Source organism: Epinephelus fuscoguttatus, linkage group LG5 (assembly GCF_011397635.1).
Source record: "Epinephelus fuscoguttatus linkage group LG5, E.fuscoguttatus.final_Chr_v1".
Lineage (NCBI taxonomy): Eukaryota > Metazoa > Chordata > Actinopteri > Perciformes > Serranidae > Epinephelus > Epinephelus fuscoguttatus.
Window position 1 is genome coordinate 23,092,404 of NC_064756.1, and position 7,342 is coordinate 23,099,745.

General features: G+C 39.7%; 1 long non-coding RNA gene across 1 annotated transcript; it reads left to right on the top strand.

Annotated features, from left to right (window-relative positions):
• Positions 1-798: 798 nt before the first annotated feature.
• On the top strand, positions 799-2,307 carry LOC125889247 (uncharacterized). Its single transcript, XR_007449427.1, has 3 exons — positions 799-931; positions 1,577-1,708; positions 2,204-2,307. It is a non-coding gene; the product is annotated as an uncharacterized LOC125889247 (long non-coding RNA).
• Positions 2,308-7,342: the final 5,035 nt, after the last annotated feature.

Genomic DNA, 7,342 nt, shown 5'->3' on the forward strand with positions numbered 1-7,342 from the left:
TTCCTACATGGGTACTGTAGTTTCATACTCATGTAGTATTCAAGGTACAGTATCCTCAGTGTATATTTGCAATGTAGTAGCTCTTTCTATCTGTTTAAAGCCTTCAGCAGCCTTACTTTCCATGCGTTGCACCATGATTAAGGCTACCAGTATATGCAACATCTAGTTCTATATATACAGACTCTACATAGTGAATGTAGAGTCTGTGGGCTAACTCGAGATCTTCCCTCCAGAAGAAGAGCGGAAGAGCCCTGGTTTCCGGTTGTAGGCTGTTTGTAGTCCACGTGATATTGACCAATCACGTTTGAGCCGGGTGCTACTTGTGATAGGATACGGTTGTTGATATCCTCTTTCAACTCCAACTCCATTGTCGCTCCAGTTTCTAGTCGGACTATAAACAATGAGTGGGGAGTAAACTTAAGTAGGAAACAGAAATTCGTGATCCTCCAAAATAAAACCGGAATAGTAAAACATCAGTGGGTCTGCCCCCAGAGGCTGTATCGCTGTCTGCCGGAAGTCAGACGCCGAATACAGCCGATGGGTTCTGAGAATGTGCAACATCTAACCACCTGCTGAGCAGCCAAGTTGTTGGATTTATTTAGCTTCATGCAAGAACATTTTCATATTCTTGTTCTAAATGTCTTACTGTTCACTATGAGGTGTGTCCTGACAAAATCTCAGCCTGGTAAATGTTAAGTGTTCATGTTGACCATTAGCATAGGCACTAAAATTACCACGTTCCACTAATTTATTTTATTTTTTTGTTCTTTTCCCCTCAACTATGTTATGTATTTCATAGAACCATCAGCAGACGAAACTGTTGCAGGTACTGTGGGGAATGAAATCTCTTCAACAGGCAAGCAACACAAACAGCCATCAGCAGAGCATGGAGCATCTTCTGGAGTCAGTACTGTGGGACATTCCCCCAAAGGTGATTGTTTTTTTTTACTCTTTTATTATTATTGCAGTAATATCAGTAGATGAAATTAATGTGAAAGATTCCTACCATCTTTGCACCCTCCGTCTGGTGGCCCCCAAGCACTGGTGGATTGTAACTGAGTACAGTGCAGGACTTTTCCTTGTGCCAGTCTTTTGGGGTGAAATTAGTAATTTTGCTTCAAGGATAGGCAAACTGAAGTATCTGAATATTAATTCAAACACTGTGCCCTAAACAACCATAGATATAGAATGGGATATATCATTAGCCACTTGGCCATCATTCAACTGACTTGCTAAAAAGAGATGAAAAGAGACAGTGCTCAGGCTTTGACCATCAATAAGCTGGGGTGTTGAATGACACAAGTGAAACAAACTTTTCAAGTTAATACTGGATGCAACAATGTGACGTGAAGTAGATATAACCTCAACTTGATCATTTATTAGTTATAGAATATTTAGATTTAGTTACAAATGAAGAAAACACAGATTTTTAAAACTTGTTTAATGCACTGATTTTTCTTTTGCAATTTAAAGCATTCTTGCAACAATAAATGACATACCTTTGTTTTCTATGGTCGGAATATTTGTAGTACATTTGAAGTATGTCTTTTCAAATATGTGTATATATATTTCATAGAACCGTCAACAGAGGAAACTGTTTCAGGTACTGTGGGGAATGAAATCTCTTCAACAAGCAAGCAACACAAACGGCCATCAGCAGAGCATGGAGCATCTTCTGGAGTCAGTACTGTGGGACATTCCTCCAAAGGTGATTGTTTTTTTTACTCATTTTTATTATTATTGCAGTAATATCAGTAGATTTGGAGACAGGAGATTAATGAAACCATCTTTGCAACCTCAGTCTGGTGGCCCCCAAGCACTGGTGGGTAATTGGAGGTACTTTAAATTGTTATTTTCCTAACAAGAATCCATTTCATGTGGGAGACCTTAGAGAAGATGGAAAACATTGTCGTTCTTTGTTCCACCTCCATAAGGGAATCTCAAAAACTTAAGCACTTTTGAGGGTCTTCCTCTGGCCTAGAATGGGATCTGATGACAAGTGGTGGCTCGGATGTAGGTTTATGTCAGCTGTAAACTGATGGACTGAGAGCTGAACACTGTGATCAAATCATTGAGGACAGATGCTTATTTCAGCTCTGATCAGCCTCATAATTTCACTTGTACTGTATATACTGACGCAGAGCTTGGAACTGTACCGCTTCCACTGTTACTAATACCTTTGTTTTTGTCTCCTCCCTTACAGGTAAAGCTCCACAGAAAAGAACACCCTGGCAGCCGGCAGAGGTTAGGGCAGTAGAGAGGCAAATGAATCAGTTCATCCGATCTTGTACTGTACCATCGAAGAGATTGTGAGAAATGTTTACGGGCTGAACCTGAAGCTCTCAGGAAGAGAGACTGGAAGAACTTGAAATTTTATATCTACAACAGGATTACGGCCTTAAAAAGGAAAATGTCTAAATAGTCTAATCTAAATGTCTAGATTTAAATGGTATGGCGAATACAAAGAAAAGGGTTGTGGAGAAGTTTTGTTTTTTCTGAGTATGATTCCTCAGCCAAACTGCGTGTTTCCTGCAGTTGAATGTAACATTTCCTACATTTAAAATGTAGTTTCATGAAGCCAATTGTTCAGTTTGACAGGTATTTCTTTAAAAGCTTGAGTCTTCATGACATCACAGAAGTTGTGGAACTTGTGCATGTGTATGTTTTGTTATACACATACTGTTATATTCATTGCAGAATTGTAATTTTGCAATGTAAACACTTTCACATTCACCTGTTTCAATAAAAAGCATGTTATGCACATCAAATTAGTTTGATTTCTGGGTGGGTGAGTTGACCGAGTAGTAGGCTAACAAGACCAGACATGATATATTTTGTTTTACATGCTTGAGAATCAGTCTCTCCATATATTTAACGGGTACTGGAGTTAGTTCCACAGGTCTAATCATTCAGGCAAGTGACAGCTGACTAATGCAAATGTATTTACTCTCTTAGCACCTTGTTTTTAAATAGCTATGAAGGTTTTGGAACAGGTTAAATATGTAATGTGATGACATGGGTAGTATTTATGTTGCTTGGTTTGCCACTTAAAATTGTGAAATTTGTAACAATATCCACTCTTTTAAGAATCATCTTTAGTACCCCGCATCACTGGCACAGTGTTTTCTAATCACTCATAATGTCAGGCATTCTGCATGATTCTAGATGCTGCTACAGTAGATGTTAAACTCGACATTTTCTATGTGGTTTAACTCCATATTTGTAATAAGGTTTCATCTCATCCCAAATGCAGTATGTTGGAGAATTTACTACATTGTTTGCCATGTAAATATAAAAATAGGTCCCCACTAGTAAAATATAAATCTGTGTAAAGTATGCAAATTTATGCAAATGATGTCCCCTGTAAACATGCAAACTCATTTTTCCAGAAGTCCCCACCTGGCATGGGGAAACCAGTACATCATCTTTTCAAAGGTTTGAAGGTGTGTTTAGGCTCACTGACCAATGGCTGCTTTACCTAATTTTTTTCAAACTTGTAGAACCTCTAGAAAGCGTGGTCCCCACCAGTGATGATTACAAACTTCGTCCCCATGAAACATGGAAACCAGTATGTGTGTGTGTGTGTGTGTGTGTGTGTTAAGTGGGATTTATACTTCTGGGTTGAAGCAACACCATACCTACAGCGTATAGGCTCTGCATGGAAGTATACCCTGCATAGCCTGACGTGCACCTCCACAGAAATGTGACTACATGTCTGAGAGATACGCACTTCCTGTTTGTTTTTGTAAGTTGAATCCATTTCCCTCGGTGGTAACAAAGCATTTATTTACATGTATTTCACAGATAAGAAACAATAAGTTGTGAATACAATAAAGCCTCCACAAAAATAGTATTGAAGTCTTCTGTGTGATTTATCCTGGCTTCATATGAGCAGAGGGAAGTCTGCTAGCTGCTAGGCTAATGTATGCAATGTAAAATGTCATAGGCTTATGCTAATAATGTTAGCATGTCGTATGTGTGTGGAAAATATTTCTTGTATAAAACAGTTGTTTTGTTGGTGACCTTCTGAGTTATAATGGACTAATTTTGTACAGTTATCTTTTGTTAAATGTTGCTGTTGTTCCTGGCTTCATATGAGTTGAGGAACACTCTGCTAGCTGCTAGGCTTATTTATGCAATGTAAAATGTTATAGGCTTATGCTAATAATGTTAGCATGTTGTATTTGTGGGGGAAATGTGTCTAACATAAGACAAGTGTTTTGTCTGTGAACCTTGCGAGTTATAAAGGAGACAAATTTTGTACTTGTGTTTAATATTGTTGCTATGAAGCCATGTTTTATGTATGCTTTGAATTAATCAAACTTTACAGTTTCATGGAAACGGTCTTTATAGAAACGTTGTGGTGTAGACCCCTGTATTGCAGAGAGATACAGGCACACTACCCCATGTAATGCTCACAACGGCATTGGCCACTTGTGTAGGCTACAGCGTAGGTTCTGTGTAGAGCCTATGAACAACTCAGCCTTTAATAGTTTTGGTGGTGGTTATGAAGAATGGATTGGTATACATTTTTGGTGTATAGAGGAGTGGGGCTAGGAAGTATAGGACAACAGAGAGTGACTAATAAGTATACTAGGATGAAAACAAAGTGTTACGAAAAATGAAGAAAAACATATGTTTGTGAACTGACCCTAAAACTTCGAGGTGGAGAGCGAATTAAAAAGATATAAAAGAAAGTGACTGGGAAGGCAAAGGGAGGAGAAGGTAAAGGTCATTCTGCTGACCAAGGCCTGAAGAATAAGTCATTGTTTTTGGTATTCCAATGGGAAAGTGAATGCAAATTTTCAGAAGTGGGATAAAGGGCAACTTTAGAAAAGAGAGAGAAGTGGGGGGTTGAAATGGGAGTGAGTGTGGGTGTGAAAGAAACAAAAGAAGACAAGAGAGAGACTGCCAAGAGTGAGGATGATAAAGAGGGTGAAAGAGAGTGCAGAGGAGCACAAATCAAAGAACCTGCAACAAAATGTTCAAAAGGAAAAAGCAGTGAAGAACTAGAAGTGCGTCAGAAGTACAGGTTGAACCTTGTTGTTTTCCATCCAGCTGTAAAATTGCTCCACTGTAGAGGGACAGAGAAGTGGAACGCTTCTGCAGGTTTTATCTCAGTTACTGATAAAGAGCTTTATGCACAGTGTGGCGTGAGGCAAGGAGCTGAGCCTCATGGGGAGAGAGGGACACACTTACGTAACTGGCCCCATATCTGCCAACAGCTGGCTTGGTCTGGGCTTGCAGCGCTAAAGCCTCTACGGGTCCAGATCCAAATTTCTTGTGTCCATCAGTAAATACATCAGAGCAGAGGAGAACAGAGAGCCTGGCCTGAGAGGTTCTGTTTCCTGTCAAGATGCATCTCCTCAGTCTGAGCAGAGTGTGTGTCGAGTCGGAGCATATGTGTTGACGAGGTGCCAAGAACTGAGAAAGAGGTCACTCCATCACTTTAATACAATGATCCACTTACTCATTTCAAACAGTCTGACACACATGGTGAGGCAACATAGAACTCCCCAACTTCAGGCCCCGACAGTTTATTAAAATGAAGCAACATGAGGTAAACTGTATATCTTCAATGCGTCATTGCGAGATGAAGATGAGGAACTGGAGGGAAGAAAAATTATTCCATTAAACCTGCAATATTTAATAAGTGTTTCCACAAGATATACAGTTTCAACTACAAACATTTCCAAAAAGTCTTCCAAATTAAATAACAGAATATGCAATTTATGGTCTGGTGTGAACCTTTTAGTAATTTGCCTGCCAACAGTGTTACAAATCACTGTTGCACTAATAAAAGTGTGTTCTGATCAAACACCGCTATGGATAAGGTTTGGTTAGGTTTAGGCACAATGACTTTTGGAAGCGAGGGCAACTGATTTGTGTTAAAATGACTGCTTGATTTAGGGTCCACAACCAGTTTAGCAGCCCTGTGAGGCTGTGCTTTGACCCAAATGCTTATGTTGGCACGTTGCGTACATGCTCAGAATGACGCATGCCAACGTATCTTTATGGAACAGTTCCTATGATACCTTATGAAAATAAACATATGGTTTGTTTGATATCTAACAAATTAGCGCCGGACGAATGACATTACATACTTAACGTTAAGTTATGTAGGTTAGGTTTAGAAAAAGAAGCATGAGGGCTGTACAAGGCTGTTGCCGCACTTTGCTGCATGTCACTCCCTCTCTCTCTCTCCCCCCTTCACGCCTGTCTGTCCTATAAATTAAAGGCCAAAAATGCCCCAGAAAATATCTTTAAAAAATGAAAGAAAAAGAAGCATGGTGATGACAACAACTCAAAACTTGCTTGGTCCCAAACACCAGTCTCCTGGTGGAAAGTCCTGTGTTGTTTGACCCATCCAGCACTCAACCTGCATCCTTGCACGGACTTTCCATCTCTTTACTATATATACTACTATATCAGTCATGTGATCACAGTCTTCCCGATTTTGTGGGTTATATACAAATTGTGGTACATTACATTTCGTAGGTGTACATACAAACAGTCCCTGAGAGCAGCCTGCACATGCTGATGTTGAGCAATCATGGTTATCTTGTTCACCATCATAGTTTAGCATGTTAGCATGCAAAGTACAGCAAAGTACAGCTGAATGGGAAAGCTATGCAGGTATTTGGTCCAAAGATTTTGACCAGATGGCAGGACTAGATTAGAAGTTGAAAGATAAAAGATAATGAAATTTTTTACAATTTATCCTGAGGGGTACATGAGTATCTGTACCAAACTATCATGACAATCCATCTGATAGTTGTTAAGACATTTTGATTTTGACCAAAGTAGTGGATCAACTGACTGCAAGACACTATGACCAACACTGTCTAGAGCCTTGCTGCCAGCATGGCTAAATATACCTACTGTGTTAAGTTAAGGGACCAATCATGGTCATGGTTAAAAAAAAAAACCTAACAATACTGATTGTTCTCTCATGGTATCCCATGTCATATACACATGTTTAGCTGACCCATCCGTTGAGTTGATCTCCTCCCTTTGTGGACTTTGTGGCTCCAGAGTAATGTCACACTATTTCCTCCTTGCTCCAGATGGACAAGAGTCTGATTCCTACAGCTGCTAGATGACTTTGTCAGTTGAACACATTTACTGAAACGACTGACCCTGTCCTTTTTTGGACGGACAGTTTTGGCATTTCTCTTTAGAATTGATGACCACCTGCTCAATCAATGTTGCATGTGTGGAACAAAATTATCAGTGTTTACTTTTGCAACAAGGGAAACTTTGGTCCATCGTTCCTGTTGAGCTGGTCAGGCGACTAATGAGTCACAAGGGTGGGTAAATAATCAGCTTCCACCTCTGACCT